Source organism: Nycticebus coucang, chromosome 2, assembly GCF_027406575.1.
Source record: "Nycticebus coucang isolate mNycCou1 chromosome 2, mNycCou1.pri, whole genome shotgun sequence".
NCBI classification, from domain to species: Eukaryota; Metazoa; Chordata; class Mammalia; order Primates; family Lorisidae; genus Nycticebus; species Nycticebus coucang.
Genome location: NC_069781.1, coordinates 53224379 through 53245511, shown reverse-complemented (window position 1 = coordinate 53245511; position 21133 = coordinate 53224379). Strand labels below are relative to the sequence as shown.

The 21133-nt window shown below is 35.6% G+C and overlaps 1 long non-coding RNA gene across 1 annotated transcript; it reads left to right on the top strand.

Moving 5' to 3' along the window:
* Positions 1 to 5477: 5477 nt before the first annotated feature.
* LOC128561756 (uncharacterized) lies at positions 5478 to 18544 on the top strand. Its single transcript, XR_008373331.1, has 3 exons — positions 5478 to 5551; positions 8298 to 8482; positions 18352 to 18544. It is a non-coding gene; the product is annotated as an uncharacterized LOC128561756 (long non-coding RNA).
* Positions 18545 to 21133: the final 2589 nt, after the last annotated feature.

The window sequence follows — 21133 nt, the reverse complement described above, 5'->3', positions numbered from 1 at the left end:
TATGCCGGAGGTGGCGGGTTCAAATCCAGCCCCGGCCATAAACCAAAAAAAAAAAACTTAGTTTGACCATGATAGCTATTAAAACAATATATTTAAATAAACTGAACTTAGAACTAGATTGCTATATCAGAAAATATTAGATCATTTATTATTTAACATTACTATTATAATTTATAATATATAATAAATTTTAGAGACAAAAAACTTTAAATATTATTTTTTTACCTACTCTAGATTTATATTATCAAATGTGTTAGTGTTTTTAATATATAAGCACAACAGTATATATCTAAAATACATGTTAATAACTGTATATTATATGTTGTGGTAGGTTTCTAGAAATTATATGAACACTGCTCTAGGCCAAGGATTACTGTTAGCTTGGCAAAGGGCGATCCCCACATGGTCCAGCCTTAGGGTTTTGAGGACAAAAGTTTTAAGGAATGAAGATTGTGCTTTTTTGGGGGGGGGGCAGGGCAGAGGTTCACTTTGTCACCCTCCATAGAGTACTGTGCTGTCACAGCTCACAACAACCTCATTGTTTTCTTCCCTGTCTTATTTTCGTATCCTTTAGCTCAGTATTTAAGTTACGGAATATCTTTATTCTTCTCAAGCAATGATCACTCAAAGACTTCATACACTTTTCTGAAAACTGCTTAGTCTATTTCTGATTGAACATAAGGTAAGTGTTCAATATTAGGCAAAAGTATGACTCTGTTACTGTCTTTATTTCTGTGTGGTTTTAAGTGATATATATATGGGTACCAAGTGGACATTTTGATGTAGCAAATGTGTTTGTCTGCAGTACAATTCCCAGAGTTTTCTTGCTAGCGTGTTCCCAGTTGTTTTGAGCAACAAGGATGTTCTCTTACAAGCTAGAAGGAAGTAGTCATTTTGTAGTATCTGTGTATCTTCTCCTAGTTATTCAATGAAACAAGAATATAATTGTTACTTTAAAGAGATTTCACAGATATAATTAAAGTCTTTGTTGACTTTAAGTTTTAAAAATGAAATTGTACTGGGGGGAGGGTTTATTTAATCAGTGGTGAGGTCTTTCAGAGCGTACGCCTTCACTGAATTAAGAGAACACTGCCTATAAAAAACAAATTTCAGCTTGGGATTCTACCTCAGTGTGACTTTCTCTTCCTGATTACCTGTTCTAAAGATTTCATATTTGCTTACCCAAATATATATACAGTAGAACCTCCCTAGTTGATCACCTGTCTGCCTTGACCACAGTCTTGAATCGCCTTAATATTCATAGACCGGACATGCACCACATGTACTCATCAGTACAGCACCCTACTTCATTATGTTGACCACCCCCATATGTTGACCAGTTTGTTACAATCTCTTGGGTGGTCTATTTATAGAGGTTCTACTGTACATATGGGGGGGGGCATGTGTGTTTGTATCATATTGACTGCTTCTCTTCTGAGACTCTGACTGATACTCATTGATTCTGCTATTGATATTCATTGATTCTGCTATTGATACTCAGTATTAATAAAGATATTTTTCTTTGCAATCACATAGATAACAAAGGCAATGGCATTGACAAAAACACAATTCCCATTGACCCATCCATTATTTTCAATAGATGCATCTTTAAATCTTATTGTTATCAATCTCATAGGTTCTAGATGGAGCTTATCTAAGTTTCGACATAGATTTAATCCATTACTTTTTTGTTACAAAATATTATCTAGCATTAATCAGAAAAATAATTATCTCCAATTATTATTTATATTCTAATAGTGCAAGTTCATTTTATTTTGTAATGTGTAATTTAGAAGGGAATCTGTCAGTGTATGTACTGGACACACAAAGAAAAACATAATAAAGCTAAATAGCAATATGATTATGTACTTATAACTCCATTTTCTAGAGGCATGGTATCTACAAACCGTGCTTTCAAGGTCCTTTTGACATTATCAATCTATTAATCACATTATTCCGTTTTGTTCCACTGTACAGACTCTGCAGGAAGTATTTGATCCAGAACGATTTAGTGACCTCTCTCAAATGGCTGAGATGGGAACCAGGGGAAAAAAATTGCAAGCTTAATGGTAAGAGGGCAGATTAACCTTAACTGCTTTTGCATTAAGATATTGCTCTTTGGTTGTCTCGGGATATAGGGAACAAATGAAATAAGGAAATAGATGACTAACTCACACTGAAATGCGATACCATGTTTTAAGCACTTAAAGATAAAAGGAATGCATTTTCTCTCACTTTACAAAAAATTATTCTTAAAAAAAAATATGTCACTTATATATCAGGATATAATATCCTAAACAACATATTAACATGTTGAGTTGAAAATTAATGTTTAAGTAATATACTTTGGTCAAAATTAAAACCAATTTATGTGAAAATTAATCACCATTTTCTTTTCTTGTTCTTATTTTATAATAATATATTTTCTCCAACTTTAATGTCAGGTGTATCCAGATCAAGTAGAATGATTTTGATGCACTTCTTCTTTTTCTACTGTTTATAAGATCTACTGTCTATAATCTAAGTAAGATTTTCTACTGTCCATAATGATCTATAAACAGATCATTTAAAACATGTTCTGTTTTTTGAAATTATCTTTTACTTTTATTTATAAATTATCTTTTACTTTTATTAGTTGCCTATTTTTTGATACTTAAAAAAATAATAAGTTAACTGATGACTCCATACTGAATCTCAGAGTCAAAGCATTCTATAATAGACATACTCTTATTTGACAATGTGAATGTTACTTTCTTTGCATTATTATTATTATTGCATAATATTTCAATGTAGGAATGGTCTGATTCCTTTTCTGAATGCAATTATGTTTGTTTGTTACTTACAAGGTTTTTGTTTCTAATCCTTATCTTAAACATTGTTATTGTTATTATATTTTAAGTCTTTTTAATTTTGTGAAGGCATAAAAAATGGAAACCTAATTAACACATGTATATGTAAAAATTAAAATTAAAATTAAAAAAATAACATAAAGAAAGTCTTTAAAACTAATATTTAATCCAAATGTTCAAGAATTGTGCTCAAGTTCAGCCAATTAGCTGTTTTCAGAGCCCAGGACCAACTGGCCAGTGGTTGGGCCACAGCGCAATGTTGGTTTTCCTTTCACTAGGGTGCCGGGCTTCTGATATGCCTCTCCTTCCCCCAGGTGCTATTCCAGGTCCTGATAGTAGGAGCTGACAGGTCCATGTCCTATGTAGGCAAGCATTAACTCTGGTTGATTGTCTAAGACAATTTAGGGGTGTTTGAATCAGTATATCACAGTAAAGGTCCTCATGAGCACAGCTCTAGGATAGAGCTACAGCACAGGTCTATAGCACAGCTGTAGGTCTACAGCACAGCTCTAGGATAGAAAAGCAGAGAGGAGTATCCTTCATCCATTTGGCAGCTCTTCTTAGAACAAGTTGGAAAGCCTCTGCACTCCTTTTCATTTTCTCAGTGATAGAAGGCACATTCGCACAGTGGGTGTTCCAGATACAATTCCAACGTTCTCCTTTCCACTTCACTGGACTCCAGCTCAACTCTGATACCAAAACAAGAGTCTTACTGCTTTCTTCCTGCTCTGCAGGGAAAATATAACTATAAACACTGTAACCTTGGAAGCAGAGAAATACTCTAATATATCATCTAATCTACTAAATAATTATGATATCTCCAATAGGCCAAAATGTGTCCTTCTTCAGATGAGTTTAAAAGTGCAAGAACTTAAGCATATGAACACTCATCATAATTTAGATTGGCAAATAACTGGAAACCCCCCAAAAAATCTACCTGGAGTAGAGTGCTAAGTTAAACTTTACACATGTATGGGATAATATTTAGGAAAATCTTAAAAATATTTTCAAATATATTAACTAATATGTTAAAATATTTATGTTCTATATGAAATAGATATTGATATTGTTCTTCATGTTATAGCATGATATACTACCTATAAATATACATCATAATAGAATAAAGGTACACTTACACAATTGATTCTCAATATTTATAGCAGTCAAGGATACAAAGTCACTATAAACACTGAATTAGCAAATCATTAATGATTGTTTCCAGAGGTAACATATATCCATACTTGTGTGTGCACATACACACATACACTCACTCATCTCCTATACATTATAATCTTAAATCCTAAAATCAACTCATCTTAGAAGAGTCTACTTTATTTCTCAAAAGAGAAAACAAGATTCAGAAATGTGGAGTGAGTTTCATGATGCCACGCCATTCACAGGTACCAGACCTGGGATTCTGGTCCGGGAGCCAGAGCTTCATTCACCACATTGCAGTCGCCTGAGCTCCTTCATCTGAGTAAGTTCTTATGAGAGATCAGAGGAGAAAATCTTCTCCCTCCCTAGCTTGGAACTCCCTCAATAGCTGAGTCAAATGTTTCACTGGTCTGTACATGTCCACAAGTGACTGTAAAAGCACTGGCAGTATTGATTTTGAGGTGATAAGTAAATTTTAGCAATGAGGTGAATTCACAAATATGGAATCCACAAATAATGAGGATCAGGTGTATATATGATCAGTAAACCCAGTTTAGTAAAAAATATCCTGCTGTGAATGATATAAATAGATAGCAATATCAAATGTTCTCTACTCTAGAGAATAACTTAAATATCATTAGAGGCATCCACGTTTTTTAAATGTATTTTTAAAAATCTAAATAAAAACTGATATGAAATTATCTATTTTGGAGCATTCACATTAAATCACACAGTGTGGACACTCAAAAATTGTTAACTTTATTCTAAGTGAAGGAACCCCAAAACTATAGTTATTTTAACTGAATATTTTTATTTGCAGAAGCATAGAATTCTTTGTACACTTCCGTTCTCTTGTTTGAATGGTTTGTGTTTATGTGTGCATGTGTGTGTGTTTCATTACTAAGAAAAGACAGAATTTAGAAGGGAAAAAGGAAAATGGGTAAGAAAAAAATTTCCACAAGCAGCATTTCCACAATACATTTAATTCTTATTCTAATGTTCTAAGCAATATATGGAAATGACTGCTTTTTGCAAAAGCAATTTTCTTTTTGGCCTGATGAAAGTAAAAATCTCTGCATGTTCAAATTCGTTTCAAACTTCAAAGGACAGAACAGCCTTGGCATTGGCGTGGTTCTTGCAAGCGGTTAGGTAAATTGACTATATAATGAGTCCTTGGCTGTCCCTAACCAAAACTTTGTTGGACAGGTTCATTTACAATCCTCAAACAGAATGACCTTCCATCTGGCTTAATGGCCCCTGGATTGTTGCAAATGCGACCTGACATTTCCTTATGGGTGAGTTATTAAATTATATCGCAGAACACAATAACATAATTTGGTTTCAGAGCCTAAGTGAAAGTGATAGTCCAGCAGATTAAGATGTAAAATTCCTTTGCAAAATTAAGTTATTTATAATCTGATGCATACCCCCTTGTTTTATCTGCCATATAATGTAATTACTTTCCACAGTACAGTGGCCGCATATACTGACAGTGCTGACAGAACAGAAACGGCATTTAAAGACAGGAAAAGAACTTCAGTGGGCAGGTAACTGACTTTTATACTTATCTTTCTAAAGTGAAATCACTCCTAATTTTTGCTGTTTTTCCTCGCTAATGGAATTGATCCATTAAGCCGTGGTTCTCTATTTTGCCTAATAGTATTAGACATAGTTAACTCTATGAGCTATAATTCTTTAATTCATCCTGAAATATCTGCTTTGAGATGACTAATACCAATCATAAAATGTGGAGTTTGATCTCTTTAGCCGCTTCTAGCAGTTGTGATCTAGTAAAGAATAAACACAGGTCTCATTTGTAACTCTATCAGACATTTGGATAAACTCTACCCCTTTAAGAGTCTGGATAAATTTCAAAGACCAATAAAGATTTAAAAAGAACATATTTTTTACAACTGTTGCCTTTATTTTCTTTTCTCATGGGTGCTGCTTATTCACCATTGACACGGCGTTAGTTGAACATTCATTCAAGCTACTCTTTTTGAGCATCTACTAATCAAGCACTGTGCTAGGTTTTATAAAAAGAAAGATAGCAATATAAATAATGATAACGATAACCATCACACACTGTGATATCAGACAAGATCCACTGCAGCAGAGATCTATTTAAATTCGCCTACATGTCCCAGGTGCCTCCGTGAGCCTGAAGTGTAATGGAAATTCAACACCCATCTGTGGAATAAGACTCACCATGGGTTCTACACAAATAGTCTCTTTGAGCCTTGAAGATGTCTCTGCTTGGTAGATTCCAGCATTTTCTCTTTATTTCATAAGAGAAAATCGAGGCATAAATAGGCTAAATCCTTTATCTGAGGTCAGGGGGATGATAATGGCCAGTCATGGATTGAAGCCAGGAGGGCTGGCTCCAGAGCCTGCTCATGGAGTTATTGTTTTAATGCCCATTGCTGCCCTCGGGAGGCTCACTCGCTCATGTGAACTTAAAGATGCAACAAAAACATACAAAATTCAGCTTAGTGGATGATTTTTGCACATATGTGAGGGCATTTTTTTGTACTCAGTTCTATCATCAAGTTCCATTATGACACTACATAAATTAACAAGAAATTTCAAGTCCATCAAAACCAATTTGAGTCAATGGGAGCAACATTACTTCAATGAATATCATTCCCATACCACTGATTTTATCAACAGTTAATTCTTCTCACATTCTATCTTTCAAAATACACCACTTCTAGCTTTAACTTGACATTCACAGCTAATTTCCTGCATTAAAGCTTCCCTTATTTAACCGTGTTTAACAGTTCATGCATTTCATAATCAACTTGGCCTGTGTCTATCTTTTTTCATGAGGAAAATGTTAAACTTTTGTGAAGTCATAAGACCCTACTAAGTAAACATTTCTCTTTTTTTCCAAGTTGTTGAAAAACACCATTTTTACTGCTACCTATATTTTCCCAATAATATACAGAAAATAAACACACACATGTACACACTCTGACATATTTGTATTTTTTTTTATTTTGGAGAGGTTAGGGATATGAAGTGAATGGCAATCAACTTTCTTAAGATAATCACTTACCCAAAGTAAGTACAGAAACCGAGCCCTCTCCACACTGTTAACATTGCCACATGGTTCATTCCTGAGATTCAGAAGAACCCATGGAGCTTTCAATAAATGTCATTGTTATTTCTACATCATGGCATTTAAAGCCTGCGATTCATTTTCACAACTACAGTAAGATTTTCCTTATAATTCTTTAGGAACACATAAGGCAGTTAGTCAATGTTTTATAGTTGGAGAAACACACTCCCAAGATTAGTGACTAGAATTAAATATTTAATGGAGTCACAGATTTCACTGTGGCTTATTTTGAGATAGATGATTTATCAAAGACTCTATCACTTTGTTACATATTTATTATGAGCTAAGTCCCTCCACCTACTTTTCTAGCCTACTATAAATCCCCTATAATGTCCTGAATACTTGGCCCAGATAGGTAGCCAATTTGATGCTTCCTTTCCTGCCTTATTTGTTCTTCCTCTTAAGCAGCGGTTCTCAACCTGTGGGTTGCGACCCCTTTGTAACAATGAAAATACATCACGGCCTTAGGAAGGTTGAGAACCACTGAAGGATAGCCACAGCTGCTACTTCTCCTTCCCTTCTAAGCCTCCAGGATGAAATCCTACTAGTCTTTAAGGGACAAGTTGAAATTCTAACTACTCTCAGATACCTTATTTACCAGCTAACTGAATTTTCCATATGCTGCGTACCTTTACTCCTAACACAAGGCACCTTGTCCTATTTTATATTATGGTTCTTTTTCTCAATTTAAGTTTACCTCCTGGATTATAAATCTGCAATGGTAGAGGAAATTATATGGGCCCTGCCTGCCTTGTCACACACTCACCCTCACATGCAAACACACACAACTGGTGGGCTAATAAACTGGTTTTCCAAAAAGAAGAAAGAAAGAGATTTGTTTTTAATGTTGGCCTATTATAATGGTGTAAATGCACCTCTCTGGCCAATTGCAAGTTACCAGCAGTTTAGTAGCTGGCTAACAAAATTTTGCAATGTTTTAACTATTGTTAGTTTTGGAAGGTGGCTCATATATGCATATTCACCCTACTTGCAGAGTTCCATAAACACAAACAATCAATTTTAAATAATAAAGGAGCTAGGCATGAAGGACTGTAGTATAGAAAGATAAGCAGTAGGGAACCTAAGTAGAACAATCTCAGTTTTTCAGGTTTCCTACAGTACTAATAAAGCAACGCAGTATAATGCTGAGTACTGTTTACCGGTATTTTCAGTGATGCCGCTCCTTGGTTGTAGAGGACGCTGAGAGCCGGATGGACTGTGAGTGAGATGATTTGCAGCTTGTGGGTGGATCCTCAGGCAACTCGCCTACAGGTGGTGAAGCTTAATCATTCTCTGGAGTCTTGGAGAGAGACAGCCTGAGCCCATGGCCATCCTTAATACTCTCCTCACCTGTCAGGTATCTTCTCAATAGATAGCTACTGTGGAGGTTGCTGGGGCTACCCTGCACTTAAGGTTAGCCCACCTCTTGTAAGCTTGTACTTTTATCGGTGTCACACCTGTTTCCTTTGTGGGGCGACACTTGGTTTTATCTCTCTCTCTGTCTCTCTCTCTCTCACACACACACACACACACCATTTTTCACCAACAACTTTTACTCTTTTCTAGTTCCTTCTCAAAAGCCAAGAACTAACTAGCAGCAGAAAACCCATGGCAGTAGAAGGGAATTTGAAAACAGAGCATTCTCATCCTCCGCACTCACAATGCCCTCTCCAATGGTCCCTTCAATGGTGACTTTGTTCATCAGGGCTAGGAAGCTGGGGATTATGATTTCAAGCACTTTCCTACAGGAGAATACCCAATGTGTTCCTCTCCACTGGCCATGACTCTGCCCTTGACATCTTTATAGCTAATTGTCCTTCAGGAAAGGCTTAAAACGGAATTACTAAAATCTGAGTTTGGTTATGTTTAGGATTTTGCCATTGGGCAGATGGAAGTCACTCAGGGACATGATACTCATTTATATCTTCACTAGCTTAACCACACCTGCAATATTTAGTTATTCGGTTGCCTTATAAAATTGCAACCGTTATGAAACTACCAAGGAATAAACCAAAGAATTAGCACACTAATTATAAGTGAAGCATTATAGAATAATAGTGATTAACAGCTTGAACTAGTTTTCTAGAGCTATCATTCGTGTTGTACCTCTAATAAAGGAAAAAAATGACAAAAGTGGAAGAAAACAATATAAATACTAAATATCAATTTACCATTATCTAGCTGTACATCTAACTACCTGTTTATTTCCCGAAGATCTGTAGTTATGTTGCTTGGAGCTTTCTGTCCTGGTTCACCACTTTCTACCTCTGAAGGACCACCCAAGTCATTTAAACTCTCCAATTTCTCATTGGCACGATGACATCTGTTGGTATTCTTGCTAATTCCTGGTTTTGTATTGTTCCCAGTGTTTGTTTCAGTCTTTATTTCTTCCACTTTGCAATAAAAATGGTATACTTTGGAAATCATGCACAGTATCTATTTCCATTGAGACAGTCTAAATCTGCAGCTTACAATGTTTAAACTAGATAAACAGGAGAACTTGATAACAGTGAAATTTTCAAAATGAAGTAATAGTTCCTTTTGTATAGTATGCATTTTTGGCTGTTTATCATTCTAAATATCAACTTTTCCTGCTCTTTCTTTAAGGCTCTCTACAAAGATATGTATCCCAGTATTATATAATATCAGCTCCTCTGAATAACCTATTTTTTTCAGGATCTGAGAGTTAGTATTGATGTTTTTATTGTTTTATCTTTTAGCTACAATGTATTATTTTCTTGTTTCTTATTTTCATCACTTTGTATATTTCTTACATCCTAGAATGGGCCATGCTCCCCATGGGCAATATAGGTATATCATTCCTATATTTATATTCCTAGAACCTAACACCATACCTGGAACAGTAAATGATGGTTGACAGACTGAGTGAATGATCAACAGATCTCATAAGTGATAATTCCACAATGGAAACAGAAAGCTCATTTGTTCTTGGGAAAGCAGAGAGTAGATTATCCTGAACATAGGTCACACTGACACACCCAAAGTAAATTAGTGCACCAGACAGGAAAGTTCCCAACCCTCTGCGTCTCTCAAAATTTTGAGTTTTTAAGTGAAAATAATGCCTAGGAAATTGTCTAAACTTCATGCTTACACATGATTTAGAAGAACTCACGAACTCTTCTGTTGTGGTGTTCTGTTTAGGTACCACAATTAGTATTTCTTTTTTCTTTTTCTTTTTTTATTGTTAGGGAGTCATTGAGGTTACATTAACTGCTTTTGTTAGATAAGGACCCCCTTATATTTGTGTCCCACTCCCAAAAGGTGCAACACACCTCTTGACTCCCCACCCCCTCCCTCCTTCCCTTTCTCAGTTTTTCCCATCTCCCACCCCCCACTGTGTACTGGGACCTTAATTGTCTTCATATCAAAATTGAGTACATAGGATTCTTATTTCTCCGTTCTTGTGTTGCTTTACTAAGAATAATGTGTTCTACATCCATGCAGGTTAATAGAAACGATGTGAAGTATTTCTATAAAAATAATATAAGGGTGTTTTTTACAGACCTAACATAATTTGCAGCACCTACACGTCTTTAAACTTTGAAAAACAATACAAATAATTTTTTGATTTAGTTTTGCATTACATTTAGGGAAAGTTAATTATATATATTAAGTCAACCTGTATTTTACGTTAAGTCCAGTCTTCTTTTTCTTGAGATTAAACGGCCTCCCTTATTTGGGGTTGAGGAAAGACAGAAAAAAAATTTAAAAGTTAAAAAAACACTTGGCTTCCGCTTTCACATTTTCAAATGAAAAGGATATCTCAGTCACCTGTAACATATCTTAATTGCTTCATTATATTTTTATAGGGCACCTGAATTGCTTGGAAGCAGCTTAATTAAAATGGTGCTTGTTTTATAGTTAACAGAAATGCAAAAAGCACATATCTTACAGCATAATCAATCACATATTTTCTTTACTTCATTCTCAAAGACAGTAGAGACTGAGCAGAATAATAAGGCACGGAAACATTTATGCACCATCAGAATTTAGATATGTGCATCTTCTTGGACCTGAACTGCTCATAAACTTGAGCATAATTACTGGCGGTAATGTATTTTGTGGTCTGACTGTACATTCACCAATTCTGAACATTATGGGAAAAAAGGAACTTTCAGTACAGCAGCAGCTATGATTAGGCACAATTTCACCTTGCGTTTGTAGTGGGCTTCATTATTATTTTTAGCAGGAATTATTAGAAAACTAGGAGAGAGAATGTTGAGACTTAATTTAGCATAGGACTGTTATGTGGCCTAGATTACATCACTTAATTTATCTGTCCCAGTTTCCCTTTCTAAACAAAATGGACTTCTTACCTGGAGATAAGACACATAATAAACTTTTTCTGTGTTTGTGACTAAAAACTGTGGAAGGCAGAGGGACTCAAAGTATAGAATTTGACAGAGTTTGTAAAGAAAAAAAGTTCTTGCAGTACCTGTGAATAGCATTTGCATGGCAATTCCTAGAAGCTTCTGAAATGACTACATAGCTCACTGTAGGATTTGAACACAACATTGGTCTGACCTGCCATTTTTATTCTTCTAATCACAATCACATTAGAATTTCCAAGCTTTTAAAGGGGCTCACCTGCTTCATGTTCAACAATAACATGTTCCCTTTACCACTTCACCTCTGGGAGTGGAAAATTGGGGGCTTTTATTAGAAGCACTCCTTACGTGAACTCTTTCCATTATCTACCCATGCCTATAACAAAGTGTTGATTCATTTGTCATACATTCAATATTTACTGAACACCTAATATGTTTCTGGCCAAATAAGGCCATATTTTGTTGCTTTTGACATCCGGACCTAATGATCAGGTGTGAATATGACATATAGAATGTAGGAAAGCATTTAAACAATGTGATCCTCAGAGCAAACATGAGATTTTAAACATTAAAATCTATATATTTCAGAGGGAACATTCATAAAGAAAATGACTTAGAAAACTAGAAGAGAGAGTGTTGATACTTAATTCAGCATAGGACTATTATGGGGCCTTGATTAAATCACTTACTTTATCTGTCCTAGTTTCCCTTTCTAAACAAAATGGACTTCTTACCTGGAGAAAAGACACATAATAAACTTTAAATTTAATACAATAATGTATTAAATTTTCTGCTATGAGCAAAGTAATCTACCTCTGATTTATTAATAAGGCCCGTGCACAGGAAGACGGTAGAGTTATGTGAATGTCAGAAGCAAACAGCAAACAACTCTTTTTTCCTGGAAGAAGTTTTGAATTATGAAACAAAACAGAATGGACACTACCTACCCTCTCTCTACCTCAAAATATACACACATTCTGGAGAGAATTCAGTTATGTAGAAAATAAAGAAGAGAAATAGAACACTTAATATAAATACTTAAAATAAGCTTAAGATTCAAAAACACATGTTCCCTTTACCCGAATAACTCACTGTAATAGAAAGTTACCTTTAGCTGGATAAGTACCAGTTTGAGATGAAAATTTTATTATACTTGTTTAGGAAAGAGATGTCTGGTATAGCAAGTTAAATGGTAGCCAAAAAGATAATAATGCCCTGATCTGTGACTATAAGCTTATTTTAGAAAATAATCTTTGCAGCTATATCTAAGGATCTCTAGAAAAAAATTATGCTAGGCAAGCTCTAAAGCTAATAACAAACATCCTAATAAAAGACAGACAAAGGCTGGGCACGGTGGCTCAGGCCTATAATCCTAACACTCTGGGAAACTGAGGCAGCTGGATTGCTTGAGTTAGGGTGTTCGAGACCAGCCTGAGCAAAAGTGAGACCCCCGTGTCTACTAAAAATAGAAAGCCTAGCCGAGCATCATGGCAGGTGCCTGCAGTCCCACCTATTTGGGAGGCTGAAGCAAGAAGATTAGTTAAGGCCAAGATTTGAGGTTGCTGTGAACTATGATGTCACAGCACTCTAACCAGGGCAACAGAGTGAGGCTCTGTCTCAAAACAAAACAAAAAATAAAGAAAGAGAGAAAGGGGGAGAAACAGACAGACAAAGGAGAGACATGGAGAAAGGGAGAAAGAGCAGAAGGCCATGTGCACACAAAGACCTGGGAGACCGGAGGTAAAGCAGCCAACAGCCAAGGAACCCCCGGCACCAGCAGAAGCGGGAAGAGTTAAGGCAGAGGTCAACCCTGAAGATGGCCGTGCTGCCACCTTGATGGCTGACTTCTGACCTGCAGAACTGTAAAAGAATAAATTACTTTTATGGTGATTTGTTCTAGCAGTTCCTAAAAAATTAATACAGTTAGTAAATATTTTGTCTTTTCATGTGATCCACTGCACAATGAAATGAATCTGTACAAACAGATAATGTTGTAATTTGATTCATGTGACTTTGAATTTGCTCGGAAATTTTTAGAAGCATGCCAAGAAACCTCAACCTCATACAAAATGGGATCATGGGCCCCAGTTTTCTTGCTTTTTGTTTAGTTTATACACCTTTCAGTGTTATCCAGCTGAACCTACTTTGCTGTCTTTCTGTAACCTTAGAAATCTGTTTGCAGTCCAGGACAGTATTATTCACGGACTTTCTTCCAGCTCTCATAGCTCACGCTGAATGCACTGCAGTGTCTGCTCTTTATTCCTCCAAAATGGTTTTTATTACCGCTCTGCACTTGTTTCTTCATATTTCCCCTTTGGTTTTCTTCACTTCATTTGGTGAGCCAGTCGCCATATTATTTTATTTTTATTACCCTGCATCAAAGTTATTTTGTGTAAGTTTTAAATTTGTAAGCACTGAGCATAATGTCCAAAGCTTACTTCGGTTTCTCATAGGAAAGCTTTCTCCTCAAAAATATTTTCTTAATCAAGCTCTTGCATCGCCGTGATCATACCCTTATGTCATGTTGCAGAATCATTTTTTAATTCTCATTTTAATGGTTTCTTTATCTTTTGGTCATCTTTAAATGAGGGGAAGGAAATCTATCTATACCTCCTCTTTGCTTTTAAATAGCTTGAGTAAATTATTCATGGGTCCTTTCATTTTATTTCAAAAAGTAACAATTTTCTAAATGCATTACATGGTACACTTATCTCACCCTCTCCGTAACTCTATATGCTGGGCACTGCAGTTGTTTTCCTCTTTTTTTATGAGACGAGGAAACTGAGGTAAAGAGCATTTCATGATTTATTCAAAACTCACACGTGGAAACCACATTGAAGGTGGGATTTCACCTCAGGTTCTGGCCATAGTCCAGGTACTTTGGTGTTTCTTCCATACATTGGCGTTTCCTTGGAAGATGCGTTTCCTTCCTCCACTCTGATGGAGAGCTACACCACCATCTCCATTCTTTAGACTCTTGCTAGAGAGGGAAACAAAGTGGTGAGAATTCCCAGAAGAAAAGGCCATCTTTTCTTGTTCCAGAATGGCCAACGTTGAAGTCTGCCTTTAAAAAACCAAACCCATCTCTCATTGCTACCGTCTACTGATACCAGTTACATAACTGTTCCTTATGTCTTAACCTTCTCATTCCAGAACCAAGCTGGTTTATTTTTCATAACCGAAATACCCTCAAAACAGTTTTCTAAAAAGATTTGTTTCCTCTTCCAACTCCAATTGTCTTACGCTTCTATCTTTCTTACCTGGGACCGGACAACCCAACCAGCAGGAGGGTAGAAATGATCGCACTTGATTTTGCATAACCCTCTTTCCTCCTCCTGCCTATAGCTATCTTCATATTTAAATACCCATTTCTATGTGAATCTGCAGTAGCAGCAAGATGTCTGTGTTTAAATTATCTTCATATTTTGAATTCTCAAGCCTGCCTTTTTGAACTGCCATTTCTCTAACACTGGCAGCTTTTCTTTGCAATCCGACACTCTGCAAGATATACATTGCTTTGAAGTTCGTGAACAAAACTTTATCACTTAGTCCCTATTATCCAAGCTAAGAAATCATTTAGCTGTTTCATAAATGTCTATCGACCTGAATGAATATTTGCATAGCTGTTCATTTATATTTCTATGTTTTCAATCTTTACAAAGGATTCTTAGAGGGCAGTTTCTGTGTCTTATTGATATTTGCATTCTCTCTACTCTGAATTGCTTGATAAATAAATGGATGGATGAATGAATATTACCTGAAGCCATCGTGCCATTTTTGCCTCATTTATTCAAGAGATTTTGTGCTTGAAATATTTTCTCCTCAATAACTTCCTTGAATAACTGCCCATCTTTCAAGGTTAATGCAAAGGTTTTCTTCTAGATTAGTAATTCCCCAACTTAACTGAGCATAAAAGTTACAAAAATTTCTTGTGGAAAAAGCCATCCTCAAGTCCACCTGAAAGTTTCAAATCAAAACATTGAAGATAAGACAGGGGGTTAGTATTTTTAACAAGCACTTTAGATGAGTCTTGTGATCAAGCACTTTGGGGAAAAGTTGAATTGCACTGAATCTCCTTTGAATTCCAGCGAGAAACACTCTTTATACATTCTTCAGAATGCTTTTCACATGCTTATTTAAAACTTACTTTTGTGCAAATGTCTTCCTCCACTCTGAAACTATACATGCTTGAGAGTTAGAAACTTGTTTTGGGCCAGTTTTTGAATTCATCATAGTAGAGCATGCTAGTGCTTTGCAAATAATAAATACTTGTTGATTTGAGTCATTGCAAGTACTCTGCAAAATTCTCTCTTCACACTTAAAAATATGAAAGAGCTGCAATTTCCTGAAAGGACTAATTTTAAGTAAATGTAGGCTAAGTTCATTTATTTATTTTCAATTTAAAAAATATTAACATAATGTTTAATAAAAAATGTATTCCAGTGACATTTTATTATAAAAATTGCAAAGCTGGATATATTCAGTAACTTTTCCTAATGTTAAATCATTATTTACATTTTTCCTTGACTGCAAATAGTTTTCTGTTAATAATCAAGAGACCTCAATTATAAATATCTACCTCTCAGAACGTAATAATTACATAACTAATGACTAATAATGAATAGATTTAGAAAGGTAAAATGAAGGAATAATCAAACAGATTGAAAGGCAAATGCAAATTAAGGAAAAAAATGTATCTTTTAAGGGACCAGAGTTGACACCTAGCAAATGAAATATACTGTTAAGTAAATGCAAACGTAACACCAGTCAGAACGCCGAGACAAGCAGAACCACAGCAGCACACTGAACGTGCAAAGGAACGGATCTTTAAATAAGAACGATTCTCGACAAGTTCACTGACAATGAAGAGGACAACTCAGAAAAGAAAACAAAATACCTGTGACAGGTACTTTCATACCACACTATGAAGGTAGGGACTCCCGTGGTGACAAGTTGAGGGCCATATTTTTAAGATGCTAACAATGTTTCATATGGCTGATGTTACAGTTTTTAACAGTTTTTTTTAAGTGTCTAAAATTCTTTTCTGTTTCTTCGTCTTTATGTAAATATATAGAAAAGGAGTAGAGCATAGTAGTTAAAAACCCAAATTCTGGAGACATTTAGCAAGTTGCTTTGCTACTTATCCCTCAGTTTTCCCTCTGTAAAAGGACATTAACAATGACTGGATTACATGGTTATAGTAGAAATTAAATGGATTAAAGTGCTTACTTCCCCTAAGTAAGGACTTAGTGATACAATTAGTAGTGCCAGCTACAAGTAATTAAAGAGTAATGTGTCAAGATGACTTAAGTCCACATAATAAAAAAAATTAACTAAATACCTTAAAGAAAGGGAAAATTAACAACACTTGTGGTAGCAGCATAGCAGCATAAGGCTCCCCAAAGATGTCTGTTCTAATATTAAGAACTATGGATGTACAACTTGTATAGCAAAGGGGAATTAAGTTTGCAGACAAAATTAAGGTTTCTCATCAGTCTACTGTAAGTTGGGGATGTTATAGCAGATGATCGGGGCCAGAGGAGACCATTATAATCACAGGGCACTTTGAAGTGGCAGAAAATAGCAGAACACTCAGAATGAAAAGAAGTGAAAATGGAGATAGAGGTTGGGGTGATATGATTGCTGACTTCAAAATCTGAAAGTGGACCATGAGCCAAAAAATGAACAGCCTCTCAAACCTGGAAAAGGTAAGAAAATGGATTATTTGCTAGGACTTTCAGAAAGTAATACAGCCTTACTAACACCTTGATTTTAATCCATTAATACCCATTTTGGACGTCTGACCTCTGGAAATGTTAGATGATAATTTTTTTGAGTGTTAGACCACTAGTTTTTTTGATAGTTTGTTACAGAGCAAGAGAAAATGATAATATCATTCAATAAAAGAACCCAAGATCATGAGTGTCCAAAATCTCATGATCCAGCAGCTCTACGTGTATGGCTAGCCACCCTCCCCCCCAGAAACACACGATCACTTTACCAGCTTCCCAATTCCCTACCACTTTACAAATGTACACAGTGATAACTAAGGAAACATAGATTATATGTCTTCTTCTTATTTCTGTTTGATGCTTCCCATTTTCTATCATTTGGGTTATTTTGTCATAAACTATTTTTTCCTTTAATTTTATTAAATATATCAATCTTTTCATTTGTGAATCTTACCTTATTTTGGTCTGGTTTAGAATTTTCTGCTACTAAGATTATTATTCCTCTAAAAACTATGAATGTTCTTTGTTCATATTTTAAAATCAGTGTGGATTCAACTTCATATTGGGTGTGAAGAACAGAAATAATTTTCAATAGATATTCTAATTTTTTAAATTAACACTGAGCAATTCCTTCTGTCAATGACGTGTAGTGTGCCATCTTTGACTCATACAAAGCTTCATTTAACACATCTCTCTCTTCCTGGGCTCTCATATCACATAGTTTAAGCTTTCGTATTCTACATGCTTGTCATTGATTTCACTTTATAAAAAAATTATATGTGATAGGGCAAATTTTTTTCTACTTCTTTTAAAGAGTTTCAATATAATTCATTCCAAATTCAATTTAGAATTAATTTGTCAAGTTCTATAAAATATCCAATTGAAATTTTATTTAGAATTAATATTGATTACAAATTAATTTGGAAATATTTATATTTGTTGTTTTTCTTTTAAATTTATTACTTGTTTCATAATAAAAATATAATACAAAACTTAGATGAAGTTAATCATTAAGATGTATCATCATAATACCTTTAGCTTATCCATGAGGTCACGGACCTACTGGGAACATGGCTGAGAACTAGGCTCTATTGGATGTTAGCTGGATTCTTGACAAAGCTAAGGGCATCTAATTCTCTTTTCAGCTTTTGGGTGCTAAGAGCAGCCAAAGAAGCTTGAAGAGACAGGAAGACATTCCACTCAACCCAGGAGGAAATTTATCTGTTCTTCCTGGAGACCTGAGTCAGAAATCCTAGCACTGGTACCACCCACAATGAGAACTCAAACTGCTCCTGTGAATCATTAAGCCTGTAACAGCACCATGTGTAGTAACTTAATATTTTGAAATAAGAATATATTAAAAGTGGAGTATGTGAAGAAGGATTGTGTTGGGTAAGGTCCCTCCTTGTCTATCTGTGCCTTCTGGATCTGGGATGAACTTTGGTAAAAATACATAGATTGAAGGATGAGTCCGTGAAAAGCAGAGACTGGAAATGAACAGGTGGCCTTTAATTATTGGGCATCTTCTGCATTGATTAGCTGTTCCCTGAAATAGAAAGTCCATGCCAGGACTTCTTCTCACATTCTTGGGATTCAGGCACATGTCTTGTGTCTGCCTTCAGAGCAAGTCGAAACTTTCTTGTCATTTGCTTTGTCTCTTCATCACCAACAACCCATATAGTTGGGGGCAAAAATAGAGACTCGCTTTTTTCAGGAAGTGAAGAATTTCCAGCGTTGTCTATCAGTCTCCACTTCTTCTCCATGAGAAGTCCATGGTCTAGAGAAATGAAGTCCCTGTCTCAAGTTGCACACCTTATTATGAGGCCAGAGACCGGAGGCCCAGAGCCCTGGTGTTCCGCCTTTGTTCAGTGTACTATCACGTTGCACTGTTGGTCCTGCACTGTATGCTCCCACGGCTGTGAGAAAGTGATGATAAGAATGCCTTTTCAGGTAAAATCAGAGTCACTTCTCAAACCTGAACAAAAATATGTCTGGATAGAGACTTCAAATGTCTGGACAAAATGAAGTCTTTTAGCTATACCTGCTCAAAGTCAGTCCACTCTATCAGGCACCTATTACGTTAAGTGGATAACGTAATGGCAGTGCAACCTAGTGGTTAAAGCTAGGATTCTGGTGCCAAACTGCCTGGAACCATGATCCTGGTTTTGTCATTTGTAAGTTATTAGTCATTTGTAAGACCTTAGACAAACTTCTTAATTTTGCTCCATAGCTTGGTTTACACACCTATAATTTGGGGATGATGGTAATAATAGTATATTCCTCAGGTGAATCAATATATCCTAAAGTACTCAGAGCGGTGCCTGGCACATAGCAGGTGTTAGTTAAGCATTAGCTATTTTAAATTATTTACCTGGCTAAATGTGATGAAACATTTCCCCTATTTATTTTCTACATAAAAATATCTTATAAGGAACAAGCAGACAAAGTATAAGGTGTCAAGGGGGTGATGTGAATTAATTATGTCAGTTTTTTCTTTACCTAGATGGGCCAGAGCACATTGGCAAAATACTCTACTACGGCTCAAACCTTTAAAGGGCCTAGAGAGGTCACCTGACCCTCTCAGGGGTCCTCAAACTTTTTAAACATGGGGCCAGTTCACTGTCCCTCAGACCATTGGAGGGCCAGACTATAGTTTAAAAAAAAAACAAACCTATGAACAAATTCCTATGCACACTGCACATATCTTATTTTGAAGTAAAAAAACAAAACAGGAACAAATACAATCACACCGCCTCATGTGGCCCACGGGCCGTAGTTTGAGGACCCCGGCTAGCAATGAACACGAGGCCTAGCGCAGAGCCTCTGGTCACAGCGTCATCGGGTGGACTGCTTGCTCTCAACATACAACACCTGAACACAAGACATCACCTGGAAAAGGGGGGCAAGGCACTACATTCAGTGGATCCTGGGAAGAAATGTGAATAACTTATTTCAGTTGTTGGAAAGCCTTTCATCTTCTAGACTATTCTATGGAAGGGGAAAAACTGGCCTGTGTCTTCTCTGAGTGACGTTACACTTCTTAATTTATCTTTATGATATTGAGTTTTTGGTTTGGGAATATACTACATCTCTCCACGATCATTCAAGAAAGAGGTTTATAGTTTTTTCATAATCCTGCGACATTTATTTGTCAGTACCTTATGATTCTTGTGGTGTGCCTTTTTAAGTTAGTGATTGCTTTTATTTATTTTCATTTGAATAGAATGCTGTAAAAATAAGAGAACATTACCAATACTTGTATCATGTACACTTCATTTCTCCTATGAATTGTAAAACAAGTTTCTTGAATTTTCTATGTAAACAATGACAAGATTTTATTTATCTTTCATCTCTTTAAACTTTCTGACTTTTATTACTCTTTATGGACTTCTTATTTTGGTTATGATTTCACTAGAAACATTAGGGGTAACTGTAAGGAAACTTGTCTTGATACTGATTATAAGGGAAATTCTATAATTTCTCTATTAAGTACATTATTTATTATTTTTGTTGACATCTATTTTAAGTGTAAGAAGATGTGTATCTAATTCCAGGATTTTTCTTTATTTATCTATTTATTTGTGATTGCTGATTACTCTTGATCAAGATAAATTACTTTCTGCTTTATAATTTAGCTTATAAGCTTATTTTGGAACAGTTTTTATCTGTAAGAATCCCTCTAGAAAGTTTTATTTTCTGTTTTTCCAGGTTCCCCAGCTCACAAATAGTTTTATGTTGATTTCTCATATCAAAAAATAATGTAAATTACATTCAAAAACTCACGTGAGGACAGCCCTGAAGTTAGAATTCTCAAGCAAAATTATTTTTCGTATTTTACCCAGAACTATGACTGAGGCTTGAAAACATCTGTACAGTCTTCATTTGCAGATGGATGGATTTTATGAAGTCTACTCTTCATTAGAAACT